At 47.8% G+C, this 16,621-nt stretch overlaps 13 non-coding genes across 13 annotated transcripts; 5 read left to right on the top strand and 8 right to left on the bottom strand.

Annotated features, from left to right (window-relative positions):
• Nucleotides 1-1,832: 1,832 nt before the first annotated feature.
• trnae-cuc (transfer RNA glutamic acid (anticodon CUC)) lies at nucleotides 1,833-1,904 on the top strand. Its single transcript has one exon. It is a non-coding gene; the product is annotated as a tRNA-Glu (tRNA).
• A 106-nt stretch (nucleotides 1,905-2,010) lies between these two features.
• trnay-gua (transfer RNA tyrosine (anticodon GUA)) lies at nucleotides 2,011-2,097 on the bottom strand. The gene is given in 2 exon segments: nucleotides 2,011-2,046; nucleotides 2,061-2,097. It is a non-coding gene; the product is annotated as a tRNA-Tyr (tRNA).
• A 127-nt stretch (nucleotides 2,098-2,224) lies between these two features.
• On the bottom strand, nucleotides 2,225-2,373 carry trnae-uuc (transfer RNA glutamic acid (anticodon UUC)). The gene is made up of 2 exons: nucleotides 2,337-2,373; nucleotides 2,225-2,259 (listed from the first exon to the last, which is right to left on the bottom strand). It is a non-coding gene; the product is annotated as a tRNA-Glu (tRNA).
• Nucleotides 2,374-2,708: 335 nt separating this feature from the next.
• On the bottom strand, nucleotides 2,709-2,781 carry trnar-acg (transfer RNA arginine (anticodon ACG)). Its single transcript has one exon. It is a non-coding gene; the product is annotated as a tRNA-Arg (tRNA).
• Nucleotides 2,782-4,839: 2,058 nt separating this feature from the next.
• On the bottom strand, nucleotides 4,840-4,912 carry trnar-acg (transfer RNA arginine (anticodon ACG)). The gene has a single exon. It is a non-coding gene; the product is annotated as a tRNA-Arg (tRNA).
• A 115-nt stretch (nucleotides 4,913-5,027) lies between these two features.
• Nucleotides 5,028-5,099, top strand: trnae-cuc (transfer RNA glutamic acid (anticodon CUC)). Its single transcript has one exon. It is a non-coding gene; the product is annotated as a tRNA-Glu (tRNA).
• Nucleotides 5,100-7,212: 2,113 nt separating this feature from the next.
• trnay-gua (transfer RNA tyrosine (anticodon GUA)) lies at nucleotides 7,213-7,299 on the bottom strand. The gene is given in 2 exon segments: nucleotides 7,213-7,248; nucleotides 7,263-7,299. It is a non-coding gene; the product is annotated as a tRNA-Tyr (tRNA).
• A 977-nt stretch (nucleotides 7,300-8,276) lies between these two features.
• On the bottom strand, nucleotides 8,277-8,363 carry trnay-gua (transfer RNA tyrosine (anticodon GUA)). Its single transcript is given in 2 exon segments — nucleotides 8,277-8,312; nucleotides 8,327-8,363. It is a non-coding gene; the product is annotated as a tRNA-Tyr (tRNA).
• A 1,664-nt stretch (nucleotides 8,364-10,027) lies between these two features.
• Nucleotides 10,028-10,099, top strand: trnae-cuc (transfer RNA glutamic acid (anticodon CUC)). Its single transcript has one exon. It is a non-coding gene; the product is annotated as a tRNA-Glu (tRNA).
• A 399-nt stretch (nucleotides 10,100-10,498) lies between these two features.
• trnae-uuc (transfer RNA glutamic acid (anticodon UUC)) lies at nucleotides 10,499-10,570 on the bottom strand. The gene has a single exon. It is a non-coding gene; the product is annotated as a tRNA-Glu (tRNA).
• Nucleotides 10,571-11,161: 591 nt separating this feature from the next.
• trnae-uuc (transfer RNA glutamic acid (anticodon UUC)) lies at nucleotides 11,162-11,233 on the bottom strand. The gene has a single exon. It is a non-coding gene; the product is annotated as a tRNA-Glu (tRNA).
• Nucleotides 11,234-11,738: 505 nt separating this feature from the next.
• Nucleotides 11,739-11,879, top strand: LOC141285266 (U4 spliceosomal RNA). The gene has a single exon (XR_012338576.1). It is a non-coding gene; the product is annotated as a U4 spliceosomal RNA (small nuclear RNA).
• Nucleotides 11,880-12,854: 975 nt separating this feature from the next.
• LOC141348454 (small nucleolar RNA U3) lies at nucleotides 12,855-13,070 on the top strand. The gene has a single exon (XR_012357498.1). It is a non-coding gene; the product is annotated as a small nucleolar RNA U3 (small nucleolar RNA).
• Nucleotides 13,071-16,621: the final 3,551 nt, after the last annotated feature.

Raw genomic sequence — 16,621 nt, forward strand, 5'->3', positions numbered from 1 at the left:
AATAATCTTTTTTCTCTCCTTTTTCCTGACAGATTGTGAAAGAAAGGCTGGTGAGACTTACTAAAAGTATCCATTTTTGTACATTTATTTACTCATTTGACATTTACACCACATTTTATGTTCTGTATTGTACTTCTGTTATTAAAATTGTATTATATTAAAAATGTCTGTGAATCAATTTTGTTTAATACGTGTTTAAGATTTACTGTGTAATTGGTATTTTAAATAAATAATAAGTGTGGCATAAATATGGTTAAATTATGGCTTTTGATCTATCAGCCACATGTGGTCCACATAGGGGCCATTGCCCTTTACAGAACTCAGCCATATAAGAATACCACATAAGATCCATATAACAGCCACATCTGTTTTCATGATTTGGCTCATTTTAGGTTGGGTTATGGCACTGTTTTGGTTTGGTTCTGGGTAAAAAGATGTGGACCAGTTTTGGGCCGGGGAACCTAAACTTATCTGGGCCACACTTTAGCTGTTGGTATGGGCCAGATCCGGCCCAGAGGAAATTTGCTGACTGGGAACTGTCATTTCTCTTGCCTTCATTTCTCTCTCTCTTGGTCGATCGATAATCTACTGAAACAAATGCTATTTTTCATTCAAATAAATGTGATTTTACCGGACTATTTAATCTCTGAGTCTGATTTGAAGCGGCCAGAATGCTAGAGCTGCGTGTCATAACTGACGAAAATAACAGTCTTTTTTATCCATTCAGTCAAATTTTGCGCTGCAAATATCAATCCTAGTTTTAATTTGTCTATAACCATGGAATAAGCGGGATAATCAACGGCTTGCCGTGCGTTAAAGGATTTAAAATGCACTTCGCGGAGGCAACCACCCTCCGCTTCGCGTCGGGTGGTTATTAGCCTCCACGTCGTGCATTTAAAATCCTTTAACGCACGGCAAACCGTTGATTATCCCTTACATATATAATATTACAATACTATGTACATAGTAGTATTGTAACATTATATTTATAAGGATATATATATGCAACAGTAAAAGCTTTTTTTTAAAAATAATTTTAAATGAACTGTTTTAGATTTCAATATATTTTAAATGTTTTGTTATTTATGTGGTAGAAAACTGAATTCTCAGCATTATTACTTTAATCTTCAGCATCATCATAAATTGGTGTTATTATTTAATATTTATTATTTTAATTGCATAAAATTTGTGTGTGTGTGTGTGTGCATGCATGTGCATGTATATTAATTACAATATAATGATATCACATTACACTGTTAACATTGTTTTAAACGATAATATACATACAATTTAAATGATACAATATATAAATGATAATGTATATACAATACAGTAAGTTAGTATTGCTAAGGCATTCAACTTACTGTGTCGGTTTGACAGCTTAATTGGGTTGATCTTGAACTCTCACATAAAAACAGTGGTTACCTGAGGTAAAATGTCAGGTAAAACCTGTCTGAAGGAAGTTTAGACTGTAAATACTTGTTGACAATTCGGTAAACAGATCTCTCTCTGATCGTAAAACGGGTCTCCCCTGGATAATGAATGATTGACAGATGACACTACCAACGCTTTTTCCCCGCCATGGAAACAGACAAAGCAGCGCCATGAAGTCTAAGTGTGGCCAAAAGTATATCGCATCCGTAGTGTTAAGCACTACCATAGAGAATGAATGGGAAAAGTTAAGGTAAGTTAAGCTTAACTATTTTCGGCTGCCGTAACCGTCTGTGGTACCTCGTGCTTGCGCCCGACTTGTTGGTTTTCGACGTGTCAGAAGCCTGTATTGCTGTCTGCTTGTTCTCATGGTATTAGCAGGCCAGCAATTGATATGCTCTTCCCTGGTGGTCTAGTGGTTAGGATTCGGTGCTCTCACCGCCGCGGCCCGGGTTCGATTCCCGGTTAGGGAATGCGCTTTTGCCTCCCCCCCCAACGGCAGACTGTGAAATCAAGCTCTCTTGGCCGCTTTCAGAAGGCCAAACCCCCCAAAAAAAGGTGGGCACGTGAAAAACGAACTCCTTCGAGCCGGAGTCGAACCAGCGACCTAAGGATTGCCAACGCTCCTCCTACAGTCCTCCGCTCTACCAGCTGAGCTATCGAAGGCACGGGTCGGTGGGGTCACAACCTCGGCCTATTATGTTTCTGCAGCTCGACTACTGGCCAAAAAATGGCTTTCGATGCAGAAAAACGTGCGGCCCGTTTTGAAGAGGCAAGCAAAGAGGAGCCCGCCTTCCAATACCGGGAGTCGAACCCGGGCCACCTGGGTGAAATCCAGGAATCCTGACTGGTAGCAAAAAGGAGCTCGCCTTCCCTTACCGGGAGTCAAACCAAGGACGCCTGGGTGAAAACCAGGAATCCTGACCGCTAGACCATATGGGAACTGGTCAGTGGAAGCCTTGTCCGGGTACATTTTTTTTTCCAAAAATACTCACGCCACGCATTCGAAAAAACAAGCGTGGTCTTGCATTGTAACCGTTATCTCAAGGAAAAACACCCTATTGCCGATCTGTCAAGGTTCAGAATAGAAAAAAGCATGAGATTAACGATGAAACTGAGACCCGCTTTTAACCGGGTAAATTGCTGATTATTGGCTAGTTCGGATTTCATTTCGTGTCCAACTTTTCCTCAAAGCTCGGGTGGCACGTAGGAATAGGGCAACAATTTGGCAAGCCCGTGACATCAAAACCATACTGCATTACGCAAAAAGAAGAGAGCGAGCCAGCCAGGAGTCGAACCTAGAATCTTCTGATCCGTAGTCAGACGCGTTATCCATTGCGCCACTGGCCCACCGTCTGGGGGACCTCGTGCTTGCACCCGACTTGTTGGTTTTCGACGTGACAGAAGCCTGTATTGCTGTCTGCTTGTTCTCATGGTATTAGCAGGCCAGCGTTTGATATTCTCTTCCCTGGTGGTCTAGTGGTTAGGATTCGCCGCTCTCACCGCCGCGGCCCGGGTTCGATTCCAGGACAGGGAATGCGCTTTTGCCTCCCCCCCCCAACGGCAGACTGTAAAAATGAAGCTCTGTTGCCCGCTTTCAGAAGGCCAAACCCCCCAAAAAAAGGTGGGCACGTGAAAAACGAACTCCTTCGAGCCGGAGTCGAACCAGCGACCTAAGGATTGCCGACGCCTCTACAGTCCTCCGCTCTACCAGCAGAGCTATCGAAGGCACGGGTCCGTGGGGTCACAACCTCGGCCTATTATGTTTCTGCAGCTCGACTGCTGGCCAAAAAATGGCTTTCGACACAGAAAGACGTGTGGCCCGTTTTGAAGAGACAAGCAAAGAGGAGCCCGCCTTCCAATACCGGGAGTCGAACCCTGGCCGCCTGGGTGAAAACCAGGAATCCTGACTGGTAGCAAAAAGGAGCCCGCCTTCCCATACCGGGAGTCGAACCCGGGCCGCCTGGGTGAAAAACTAAGAATCCTGACCGCTAGACCATATGCGAACTGGTCAGTGGAAGCCTTGTCCGGGTGGAAAAAAATATTCCAAAAATACTCACGCCACGCATTCGAAAAAACAAGCGTGGTCTTGCATTGTAACCGTTATCTCAAGGAAAAACACCCTATTGCCGATCTGTCAAGGTTCAGAATAGAAAAAAGCATGAGATTAACGATGAAACTGAGACACGCTTTTAACCGGGTAAATTGCTGATTATTGGCTAGTTCGGATTTCATTTCGTGTCCAACTTTTCCTCAAAGCCCGGGTGGCACGTAGGAATAGGGCAACAATTCGGCAAGCCCGTGACATCAAAACCATACTGCATTACGCAAAAAGCAGAGAGCGAGCCAGCCAGGAGTCAGACCTAGAGTCTTCTGATCCGTAGTCAGACGCGTTATCCATTGCGCCACTGGCCCACCGTCTGGGGGACCTCGTGCTTGCACCCGACTTGTTGGTTTTCGACGTGACAGAAGCCTGTATTGCTGTCTGCTTGTTCTCATGGTATTAGCAGGCCAGCGTTTGATATGCTCTTCCCTGGTGGACTAGTGGTTAGGATTCGGCGCTCTCACCGCCGCGGCCAGGGTTCGATTCCCGGTCAGGGAATGCGCTTTTGCCTCCCCCCCCCAACGGCAGACTGTGAAATCAAGCTCTGTTGGCCGCTTTCAGAAGGCCAAACCCCCCCAAAAAAGGTGGGCACGTGAAAAACGAACTCCTTCGAGCCAGAGTCGAACCAGCGACCTAAGGATTGCCGACGCTCCTCCTAGAGTCCTCCGCTCTACCAGCTGAGATATCGAAGGCACGGGTCGGTGGGGTCACAACCTCGGCCTTTTATGTTTCTGCAGCTCGACTACTGGCCAAAGAATGGCTTTCGATGCAGGAAGACGTGTGGCCCGTTTTGAAGAGACAAGCTAAGAGGAGCCCGCCTTCCAATACCGGGAGTCGAACCCTGGCCGCCTGGGTGAAAACCAGGAATCCTGACTGGTAGCAAAAAGGAGCCCGCCTTCCCATACCGGGAGTCGAACCCAGGCCGCCTGGGTGAAAACCAAGAATCCTGACCGCTAGACCATATGCAAACTGGTTAGTGGAAGCCTTGTCCGGGTGAAAAAAAATATTCCAAAAATACTCACGCCACGCATTCGAAAAAACAAGCGTGGTCTTGCATTGTAACCGTTATCTCAAGGAAAAACACCCTATTGCCGATCTGTCAAGGTTCAGAATAGAAAAAAGCATGAGATTAACGATGAAACTGAGGCATGGTTTTAACCGGGTAAATTGCTGATTATTGGCTAGTTTGGATTTCATTTCGTGTCCAACTTTTCCTCAAAGCCCGGGTGGCACGTAGGAATAGGGCAACAATTCGGCAAGCCCGTGACATCAAAACCATACTGCATTACGCAAAAAGCAGAGAGCGAGCCAGCCAGGAGTCGGACCTAGAGTCTTCTGATCCGTAGTCAGACGCGTTATCCATTGCGCCACTGGCCCACCGTCTGGGGGACCTCGTGCTTGCACCCGACTTGTTGGTTTTCGACGTGACAGAAGCCTGTATTGCTGTCTGCTTGTTCTCATGGTATTAGCAGGCCAGTGTTTGATTTGCTCTTCCCTGGTGGTCTAGTGGTTAGGATTCGGCGCTCTCACCGCCGCGGCCAGGGTTCGATTCCCGGTCAGGGAATGCGCTTTTGCCTCCCCCCCCCAACGGCAGACTGTGAAATCAAGCTCTGTTGGCCGCTTTCAGAAGGCCAAACCCCCCCAAAAAAGGTGGGCACGTGAAAAACGAACTCCTTCGAGCCAGAGTCGAACCAGCGACCTAAGGATTGCCGACGCTCCTCCTACAGTCCTCCGCTCTACCAGCTGAGATATCGAAGGCACGGGTCGGTGGGGTCACAACCTCGGCCTTTTATGTTTCTGCAGCTCGACTACTGGCCAAAAAATGGCTTTCGATGCAGGAAGACGTGCGGCCCGTTTTGAAGAGGCAAGCAAAGAGGTGCCCGCCTTCCAATACCGGGAGTCGAACCCGGGCCGCCTGGGTGAAATACAGGAATCCTGACTGGTAGCAAAAAGGAGCTCGCCTTCCCTTACCGGGAGTCGAACCCGGGCCGCCTGGGTGAAATCCAGGAATCCTGATTGGTAGCAAAAAGGAGCTCGCCTTCCCTTACCGGGAGTCAAACCAAGGCCGCCTGGGTGAAAACCAGGAACCCTGACCGCTAGACCATAGGGGAATTGGTCAGTGGAAGCCTTGTCCGTGTAAAAAAAAAGATTTTAAACTGCATAACGCAAAAATTTGGATTAGGCGGCGATCACACCGAACGCGTTTTTGCAGTTGGAGGCGCCTTTTTGAATGGTTTTCTGTTGGCAGTGAGCGTTCTGCGCGCTGTTTATGCGCCCCGGCGCCTCACGTTTGTGCAGGAGCGCTCTGAGCGCCTGAAGTTGAAAAAAAAATCAACTCTGAGCGGAAAAATGCCCAACGTCATTCGCGTTCTTTTCCATTGTCCAATCGAATGAATGGAGAGGCGGGTCTTCTGTTGTGGTGACGAAAGTTTACCGTTGCTTAAAAAGTCCGGAGACTGCAAGAAATGGAGGAGAAACCTTTGGTGTCTATCGTGGGTTACCCGGAGCTGTATTATTTATGTTTCTGCTAATATGACAGTATACTTAACGGCAAAAACTAAGATTTTAGAGCACTCGCGTTATAATCCTTTGATTTGACTGACAGGACAGCTGTTTTTGTCGTTGCTTAAAACTAAAATAGGCGTTTGGTGTTTTTATTTAAACCTAAATAAGTTCGTCTACCAGCTGAGCTATCGAAGGCACGGGTCTGTGGGGTCCCAACCTCGGCCTATTATGTTTCTGCAGCTCGACTGCTGGCCAAAAAATGGCTTTCGACACAGAAAGACGTGTGGCCCGTTTTGAAGAGACAAGCAAAGAGGAGCCCGCCTTCCAATACCGGGAGTCGAACCCTGGCCACCTGGGTGAAAATCAGGAATCCTGACTGGTAGCAAAAAGGAGCCCGCCTTCCCATACCGGGAGTCGAACCCGGGCCGCCTGGGTGAAAATCAAGAATCCTGACCGCTAGACCATATGTGAACTGGTCAGTGGAAGCCTTGTCCGGGTGGAAAAAAATATTCCAAAAATACTCACGCCACGCATTCGAAAAAACAAGCGTGGTCTTGCATTGTAACCGTTATCTCAAGGAAAAACACCCTATTGCCGATCTGTCAAGGTTCAGAATAGAAAAAAGCATGAGATTAACGATGAAACTGAGACACGCTTTTAACCGGGTAAATTGCTGATTATTGGCTAGTTCGGATTTCATTTCGTGTCCAACTTTTCCTCAAAGCCCGGGTGGCACGTAGGAATAGGGCAACAATTCGGCAAGCCCGTGACATCAAAACCATACTGCATTACGCAAAAAGCAGAGAGCGAGCCAGCCAGGAGTCAGACCTAGAGTCTTCTGATCCGTAGTCAGACGCGTTATCCATTGCGCCACTGGCCCACCGTCTGGGGGACCTCGTGCTTGCACCCGACTTGTTGGTTTTTGACGTGACAGAAGCCTGTATTGCTGTCTGCTTGTTCTCATGGTATTAGCAGGCCAGCGTTTGATATGCTCTTCCCTGGTGGTCTAGTGGTTAGGATTCGGCGCTCTCACTGCCGCGGCCCGAGTTCGATTCCCGGTCAGAGAGTTCGCTTTTGCCCCCCTTCCCAACGGCAGACTTTGAAATCAAGCTCTGTTGGCCGCTTTCAGAAGGCCAAACCCCCCAAAAAAGGTGGGCACGTGAAAAACGAACTCCTTCGAGCCGGAGTCGAACCAGCGACCTAAGGATTGCCGACGCTCCTCCTACAGTCCTCCGCTCTACCAGCTGAGCTATCGAAGGCACGGGTTGGTGGGGTCACAACCTCGGCCTTTTATGTTTCTGCAGCTCGACTGCTGGCCAAAAAATGGCTTTCGATGCAGAAAAACGTGCAGCCCGTTTTGAAGAGGCAAGCAAAGAGGAGCCCGCCTTCCAATACCGGGAGTCGAACCCGGGCCGCCTGGGTGAAATCCAGGAATCCTGACTGGTAGCAAAAAGGAGCTCGCCTTCCCATACCGGGAGTCGAACCCGGGCCGCCTGGGTGAAAATCAAGAATCCTGACCGCTAGACCATATGCGAACTGGTCAGTGGAAGCCTTGTCCGGGTGGAAAAAAATATTTCAAAAATACTCACGCCACGCATTCGAAAAAACAAGCGTGGTCTTGCATTGTAACCGTTATCTCAAGGAAAAACACCCTATTGCCGATCTGTCAAGGTTCAGAATAGAAAAAAGCATGAGATTAACGATGAAACTGAGACACGCTTTTAACCGGGTAAATTGCTGATTATTGGCTAGTTCGGATTTCATTTCGTGTCCGACTTTTCCTCAAAGCCCGGGTGGCACGTAGGAATAGGGCAACAATTCGGCAAGCCCGTGACATCAAAACCATACTGCATTACGCAAAAAGCAGAGAGCGAGCCAGCCAGGAGTCAGACCTAGAGTCTTCTGATCCGTAGTCAGACGCGTTATCCATTGCGCCACTGGCCCACCGTCTGGGGGACCTCGTGCTTGCACCCGACTTGTTGGTTTTTGACGTGACAGAAGCCTGTATTGCTGTCTGCTTGTTCTCATGGTATTAGCAGGCCAGCGTTTGATATGCTCTTCCCTGGTGGTCTAGTGGTTAGGATTCGGCGCTCTCACTGCCGCGGCCCGAGTTCGATTCCCGGTCAGAGAGTTCGCTTTTGCCCCCCTTCCCAACGGCAGACTTTAAAATCAAGCTCTGTTGGCCGCTTTCAGAAGGCCAAACCCCCCAAAAAAGGTGGGCACGTGAAAAACGAACTCCTTCGAGCCGGAGTCGAACCAGCGACCTAAGGATTGCCGACGCTCCTCCTACAGTCCTCCGCTCTACCAGCTGAGCTATCGAAGGCACGGGTTGGTGGGGTCACAACCTCGGCCTTTTATGTTTCTGCAGCTCGACTGCTGGCCAAAAAATGGCTTTCGATGCAGAAAAACGTGCAGCCCGTTTTGAAGAGGCAAGCAAAGAGGAGCCCGCCTTCCAATACCGGGAGTCGAACCCGGGCCGCCTGGGTGAAATCCAGGAATCCTGACTGGTAGCAAAAAGGAGCTCGCCTTCCTTTACCGGGAGTCAAACCAAGGCCGCCTGGGTGAAAACCAGGAATCCTGACCGCTAGACCATAGGAGAACTGGTCAGTGGAAGCCTTGTCCGTGTAAAAAAAAAAGATTTTAAACTGCATTACGCAAAAATTTGGATTAGGCGGCGATCACACCGAACGCGTTTTTGCAGTTGGAGGCGCCTTTTTGAATGGTTTTCTGTTGGCAGTGAGCGTTCTGCGCGCTGTTTATGCGCCCCGGCGCCTCACGTTTGTGCAGGAGCGCTCTGAGCGCCTGAAGTTGAAAAAAAAAATCAACTCTGAGCGGAAAAATGCCCAACGTCATTCGCGTTCTTTTCCATTGTCCAATCGAATGAATGGAGAGGCGGGTCTTCTGTTGTGGTGACGAAAGTTTACCGTTGCTTAAAAAGTCCGGAGACTGCAAGAAATGGAGGAGAAACCTTTGGTGTCTATCGTGGGTAACCCGGAGCTGTATTATTTATGTTTCTGCTAATATGACAGTATACTTAACGGCAAAAACTAAGATTTTAGAGCACTCGCGTTATAATCCTTTGATTTGACTGACAGGACAGCTGTTTTTGTCGTTGCTTAAAACTAAAATAGGCGTTTGGTGTTTTTATTTAAACCTAAATAAGTTCGTCTACCAGCTGAGCTATCGAAGGCACGGGTCTGTGGGGTCCCAACCTCGGCCTATTATGTTTCTGCAGCTCGACTGCTGGCCAAAAAATGGCTTTCGACGCAAAAAGACGTGTGGCCCGTTTTGAAGAGGCAAGCAAAAGAGGAGCCCGCCTTCCAATACCGGGAGTCGAACCCTGGCCGCCTGGGTGAAAACCAGGAATCCTGACTGGTAGCAAAAAGGAGCCCGCCTTCCCATACCGGGAGTCGAACCCGGGAACCCAGGAACCCAGGAATCCTGACCGCTAGACCATATGGGAAATGGTCAGTGGAAGCCTTGTCTGGGTAAAATTTTTTTTCCAAAAATACTCACGCCACGCATTCGAAAAAACAAGCGTGGTCTTGCATTGTAACCGTTATCTCAAGGAAAAACACCCTATTGCCGATCTGTCAAGGTTCAGAATAGAAAAAAAGCATGAGATTAACGATGAAACTGAGACACGCTTTTAACCGGGTAAATTGCTGATTATTGGCTAGTTCGGATTTCATTTCGTGTCCAACTTTTCCTCAAAGCCCGGGTGGCACGTAGGAATAGGGCAACAATTCGGCAAGCCCGTGACATCAAAACCATACTGCATTACGCAAAAAGCAGAGAGCGAGCCAGCCAGGAGTCAGACCTAGAGTCTTCTGATCCGTAGTCAGACGCGTTATCCATTGCGCCACTGGCCCACCGTCTGGGGGACCTCGTGCTTGCACCCGACTTGTTGGTTTTCGACGTGACAGAAACCTGTATTGCTGTCTGCTTGTTCTCATGGTATTAGCAGGCCAGTGTTTGATTTGCTCTTCCCTGGTGGTCTAGTGGTTAGGATTTGGCGCTCTCACCGCCGCGGCCCGGGTTCGATTCCCGGTCAGGGAATGCGCTTTTGCCTCCCCCCCCCCAACGGCAGACTGTGAAATCAAGCTCTGTTGGCCGCTTTCAGAAGGCCAAACCCCCCCAAAAAAGGTGGGCACGTGAAAAACGAACTCCTTCGAGCCAGAGTCGAACCAGCGACCTAAGGATTGCCGACGCTCCTCCTACAGTCCTCCGCTCTACCAGCTGAGATATCGAAGGCACGGGTCGGTGGGGTCACAACCTCGGCCTTTTATGTTTCTGCAGCTCGACTACTGGCCAAAAAATGGCTTTCGATGCAGGAAGACGTGCGGCCCGTTTTGAAGAGGCAAGCAAAGAGGTGCCCGCCTTCCAATACCGGGAGTCGAACCCGGGCCGCCTGGGTGAAATCCAGGAATCCTGACTGGTAGCAAAAAGGAGCTCGCCTTCCCTTACCGGGAGTCGAACCCGGGCCGCCTGGGTGAAATCCAGGAATCCTGACCGCTAGACCATAGGGGAACTGGTCAGTGGAAGCCTTGTCCGTGTAAAAAAAAAAGATTTTAAACTGCATTACGCAAAAATTTGGATTAGGCGGCGATCACACCGAACGCGTTTTTGCAGTTGGAGGCGCCTTTTTGAATGGTTTTCTGTTGGCAGTGAGAGTTCTGCGCGCTGTTTATGCGCCCCGGCGCCTCACGTTTGTGCAGGAGCGCTCTGAGCGCCTGAAGTTGAAAAAAAAAATCAACTCTGAGCGGAAAAATGCCCAACGTCATTCGCGTTCTTTTCCATTGTCCAATCGAATGAATGGAGAGGCGGGTCTTCTGTTGTGGTGACGAAAGTTTACCGTTGCTTAAAAAGTCCGGAGACTGCAAGAAATGGAGGAGAAACCTTTGGTGTCTATCGTGGGTTACCCGGAGCTGTATTATTTATGTTTCTGCTAATATGACAGTATACTTAACGGCAAAAACTAAGATTTTAGAGCACTCGGGTCGGTGGGGTCACAACCTCTGCCTATTATGTTTCTGCAGCTCGACTGCTGGCCAAAAAATGGCTTTCGACGCAAAAAGACGTGTGGCCCGTTTTGAAGAGGCAAGCAAAGAGGAGCCCACCTTCCAATACCGGGAGTCGAACCCAGGCCGCCTGGGTGAAAACCAGGAATCCTGACCGCTAGACCATATGGGAACTGGGCAGTGGAAGCCTTGTCCGTGTAAAATATTTTTTCCAAAAATACTCACGCCACGCATTCGAAAAAACAAGCGTGGTCTTGCATTGTAACCGTTATTTCAAGGAAAAACACCCTATTGCCGATCTGTCAAGGTTCAGAAAAGAAAAAAGCATGAGATTAACGATGAAACTGAGACACGCTTTTAACCGGGTAAATTGCTGATTATTGGCTAGTTCGGATTTCTTTTCGTGTCCAACTTTTCCTCAAAGCCCGGCTGGCACGTAGGAATAGGGCAACAATTCGGCAAGCCCGTGACATCAAAACCATACTGCATTACGCAAAAAGCAGAGAGCGAGCCAGCCAGGAGTCGGACCTAGAGTCTTCTGACCTCTAATCTGTTCCGTAGAAACACGGTGCAGCAACCCGTGGCAGGAGACTGTTTGTGCGGCAGTTTATAGCTTGCTACCACCTTGTCGGTTCACATCCACGTAGGTGCAGAAAAAGGTCACGACCGTCACCGGCATTCTTTCGCAGAGGCAATATTGTAGCCTATGAGGTTTGTCCGAGGCGCGATCATTGCTGGTTGAAAACTTTGTCCAATACCCCGCCAGGATGACTTGAAATACAGTTATCGTTGGCAATTTTTGCTTGTCTCTCTGGAGGCTTAGAGTTTTGTTGAGAAATATAGCCTTGTTTCGTTTAGGTTTTTTTTTTCCTTGCCAAAAAAACGGTCTGCTGATGATAGTGCGCCAGAGCCAGAAGGTTTTTTTTTGTTGTCAATATGTTCTCAAGACAAGTATCGTTAAACTGCAGCGCAATTGCAGCTCACCGTTACCCATCGTAAACATGTTGGGCCTGTCTGGTCCGGTGGCCTCTCAGTGGCGCTAAAGCTTCGAATGCATGTCGAGCACAATGTATTAGCCTACCACCGCCTTAACCACTGGACCACCTCGTCATCCGGCGGGGTTTCTTTATTTAACATTCCTGATTCATGTGCATGTGGATGCATTCTTCGTCTTTTGTTTCAGCCGTCGAGGGCCTGTTTTCCACTGAGGCCCTGCGCCAAACTCCCTATGAGACACAATCGAACGTTAGTAGTAACCTCCGATTACGGCCGAATGTGGATTCTGCTCGGACGACGGGGCACCGGTACATCCTTTGTAGCTTTAGCTTATTAGCCAAACGCTACACCAGTTTGCCATTTCCCATGAAATCATCCTTGATTTCCATAAGAAAGGTGCCCCAAATTGGTGGAAAATCACATCTCAACCATACGCTGTCCAAAGCATTAAACCGCCTTCACGCGGCAAAACAGAACATGTTGTTGGCCCGCACTGCTGGGTCAAACTGCGCTTCCCAAAAACAGATTGGGTCAAAACTGACAGAAGAAATCTCTAAGCCTGCTTTAAGCCCTACCCACGGGACGGGTTGACAGTCTCGCACAACGCGAGAGCCTCAGTTTCGCCTGTGTAATTTGGGGGCCAATGAAAACTGCATCCAACTAAAATTACAAACAAAATTTTAGGACTCTAATGATGTTTCAAATTTAACTTTTCTCATCTCTGTTGTTAGGTTGTAACCATCTCTGAGACTCAAAGTGTCAGAACTCGCCTAAGCTGGTTTTGCAAAATGGAGGTCAAGACTATACTTTCAGGGATCGTTTCTATAGTTTCTAACTAGGAAATGTGTTTCAAAAGTGTAGTGTCTCCCAAACTATGATGATGAGCTTTGATACTCTTTTCTGAGCGTGAATCGGGTGTGGAGTAATGGTTTATTTCATATGCTCCAAACCATTGATGAACGTTCTGTGTAGCATTTAAGCAGCATAGAAGAAGAGAGTATGGTCAGAGTGGTCTCTGAAAAATGTAAATATCAGATTAAAAATCTTATGAATCGTTATGATTGAGATTTTTTTTTTTTTTTTTTTTAACATTTTTGTTGGTGGGTGTCACCATCCTTGATATTCAGAATGTCAGGATAAGATGTCAGCTGGTTCTATCAACTTAAAGTTGCCATAAAATGCATTGAGAGAATATTTTAATTTACATTTACATTTACATTTATTCATTTAGCAGACGCTTTTATCCAAAGCGACTTACAATTGGGGATGCAACAAGTGATTCGTCCTAAGGAGGCAGGTCAACCTAGGAAGTGCTCAAAAATACCATATATTGGCATTGTTGGATAAGTACTGGATAGAAAGGGAAGATCAAGAAAAGAGAGAAGGTTTTTTTTTTTTTTTTTTTTTTTTTATTGAGTCAAATATTGTCGAAAGAGATGGGTTTTCAGAAGTCGCTTGAAGGCAGTTAGGGAATGTGCATTCCGGATATGGGAGGGAAGGTCATTCCACCAGGCAGGACTATTGAACGAGAATGTTCTGGAAAGTGATTTCATGCCTCTCTGTGGTGGTACAACGAGGCGTCTTTCATTAGAGGATCTCAGAGATCTAGAGGGAGTGTAAACTCGTAGTAGTGAACGTAGGTATGCAGGTGATGAGCCGGTGGCTGTCCTATATGCCAGCATCAGTGTCTTGAACTTAATGCGAGCCGCCACTGGTAGCCAGTGAAGGGATATGAAGAGAGGTGTGACATGGGTCTTTTTTGGTTCATTGAAGACCAGGCGTGCTGCTGCATTCTGAATCATTTGTAGAGGCCTGATTGTACATGCTGGAAGACCAGCTAGTAGAGCATTGCAGTAGTCCAGCCTGGAAATGACCAGGGCCTGGACGAGGAGTTGTGCAGCATGCTCTGTTAGGAAGGGCCTGATCTTTCTGATGTTGTGCAATGCAAACCTGCAAGATCGAGCAGTTTTAGCTATGTGGTCTTTAAAAGTCAATTGGTCATCAAACATTACACCAAGATTTCTGGCTGAAATTGAAGGGGTAACTGTTGATGAACCTAACTGGATTGAGAAGTCATGTTGTAGAGTCGGCGTGGCAGGGAAAACAAGGAGCTCAGTCTTTGCTAGATTGAGTTGGAGATGGTGTTCCTTCATCCATGCAGAGATATCCGCCAGGCAGCCTGAGATTCGTGCAGCTACCGATGGATCATCTGGTTTGAATGAGAGATAGAGCTGTGTGTCATCAGCATAGCAATGGTAGGAGAAGCCATGTGCTTGTATGATGGGGCCTAGAGATGTAGTGTATATGGAGAAGAGGAGGGGTCCAAGAACTGATCCCTGAGGAACCCCAGTAACCAGTTGTTGAGTTTTGGATACCTCACCACCCCAGGCCACCCTGAAAGACCTATCAGTGAGGTAGGATTTGAACCAGTGAAGTGAAGTTCCTGTGATGCCCAGCGATGAGAGGGTGGACAAAAGGATCTGATGATTCACTGTGTCGAAAGCAGCAGATAGGTCCAGCAAAATGAGAACCGATGATTTGGAATCAGCTTTTGCAATCCGTAAGGCTTCAGTGACAGACAGTAGAGCAGTCTCAGTTGAATGGCCACTCCTGAAGCCTGACTGGTTGGTATCCAATAGATTGTTCTGCACAAGAAATGAAGATAGCTGGTTGAAAACAGCTCGTTCCAGCGTTTTTGCTATGAATGGAAGGAGAGAGACAGGTCTGTAGTTGTCTACAAGTGAAGTGTTTAGAGTGGGTTTTTTGAGCAGCGGGGTTACCCGGGCCTGCTTAAATGTAGTAGGGAAGGTGCCTGTGAGAAGAGATGAGTTGATGATGTGTGTGAGCGCCGGTAGGATTGTGGGAGCGATTTCTTGGAGAAAGTGCGAGGGGATAGGATCTAAAGGACATGTCGTCGGATGGCTGGAGAGGAGAAGTTTGCTAACTTCAGCCTCAGAGTGGGGACTGAAGGAGAAGAGGGGAGTTCCAGATGCGGGTGAGATCAATTTTAGTTCCTGTATGTGTGGAGCTGAGAACTGATTGCTGATAGATGCAGTTTTGTCTGTGAAGAATGTGGCGAAGTCCTCAGCTGTTATAGTAGTGGTGGGAGGTGGTGGAGGGGGGCAAAGCAGTGAATTGAAAGTTTTGAAGAGGCTTCGTGTGTCTGGAGCATTGTTGATCTTATTGTGGAAGTATGAAGATTTGGCAGTGTGGACTTGGGTAGAGAATGATGACAGCAGAGACTGATACATACTCAAGTCAGACGGATCCTTAGATTTGTGCCATTTCCTCTCAGCTGCCCTAAGTTTGGAGCGCTGCTCACGAAGAACCTCGGATAACCAAGGGTTTGAGGGAGCAGCCCGTGCTGGCCTGGAGGAGAGAGGGCAGATATCATCTAGACAAGTCGTGAGAGTCGAGCACAGGGTGTCCGTTGCTGTATTAGTATCCAGGGATGAGAAGTGGGTTTGAGAGGGAAGAGAGGAGGATACTAAAGACGAAAGGCGGGAAGTTGAGAGAGAGCGTAGGTTTCGTCTAAAAGTAACAGGTAGAGGGGTTGGTGGTGCACAGGTAACTTGATGTAGGTCGAAAGTAATGAAGAAGTGGTCAGAGATGTGTAAGGGTTTGACTGCTATGTTATCTGTAGTACAGTTACGTGTATAAATGAGATCAAGTTGGTTTCCAGATTTATGAGTGTGTGTAGTGATAGTGCGTTTGAGATCAAATGAAGCTAGGAGTGTATGGAAGTCAGTCGCATAGGGTTTGTCAGGGTGAATGTTAAAGTCTCCAAAGACTAGAAATGGGGTGCCATCCTCTGGAAATGAGGATAGTAGCACATCCAGCTCTTCTAGGAAAATGCCAAGTTGAGTAGGAGGACGATAAATTACTACAACATGGAGTTTGATGGGAGTTGTTATAGTCACTGAATGACATTCGAATGAGTTATAATTGCCAAGAGGAGAATGGGTTGAGTATTTCCAGTTGTTAGAAATGAGCAGTCCAGTACCGCCGCCCTTTCCAGTGTAACGAGGGGTGTGGGAGAAGGAAAAGTTATTAGACAGAGCGGCTGGGGTTGCTGAGTTTTCTGGACGAATCCAGGTCTCAGTCAAACCTAGGATGCTCAGGCCAGATTGCAAAGAAAAGGCAGAAATGAAGTCAGATTTGTTGACAGCTGACTGACAGTTCCAGAGGCCAACAGTCAAAGAGAAAGTTTCAGTGGAAGAGGTGTGAATAGGATGCAGATTAGAAAGATTGCGTCGACGTGTGCGTTTGATGTTAGCGCGATGTGTAGAGTGCACCGGAATGAATTGGAAACACATGATAGAGGAGGGCAGAAGTAGGAGTGAGATGAAGGAAAAGAATACCGAAGTGCGTTGTCGGCTGCGTTGCTCGGCTAAGTCGCGCAGGACAAGTCGCTGTCTTTACCCTTGTCGGTCTTCACACGAGGAGGCTGAACGCTTCCGCTGACGCTTCAGCGTCAGCTGCTATGATGCAGTTAAATACACCACCAAATGACTGTTCAGTGAAAACAGCTGGGTACTCCCCCTCTGCTGAGTCAGCCCAAATA

This window comes from Garra rufa, chromosome 1, assembly GCF_049309525.1.
Source record: "Garra rufa chromosome 1, GarRuf1.0, whole genome shotgun sequence".
Lineage (NCBI taxonomy): Eukaryota > Metazoa > Chordata > Actinopteri > Cypriniformes > Cyprinidae > Garra > Garra rufa.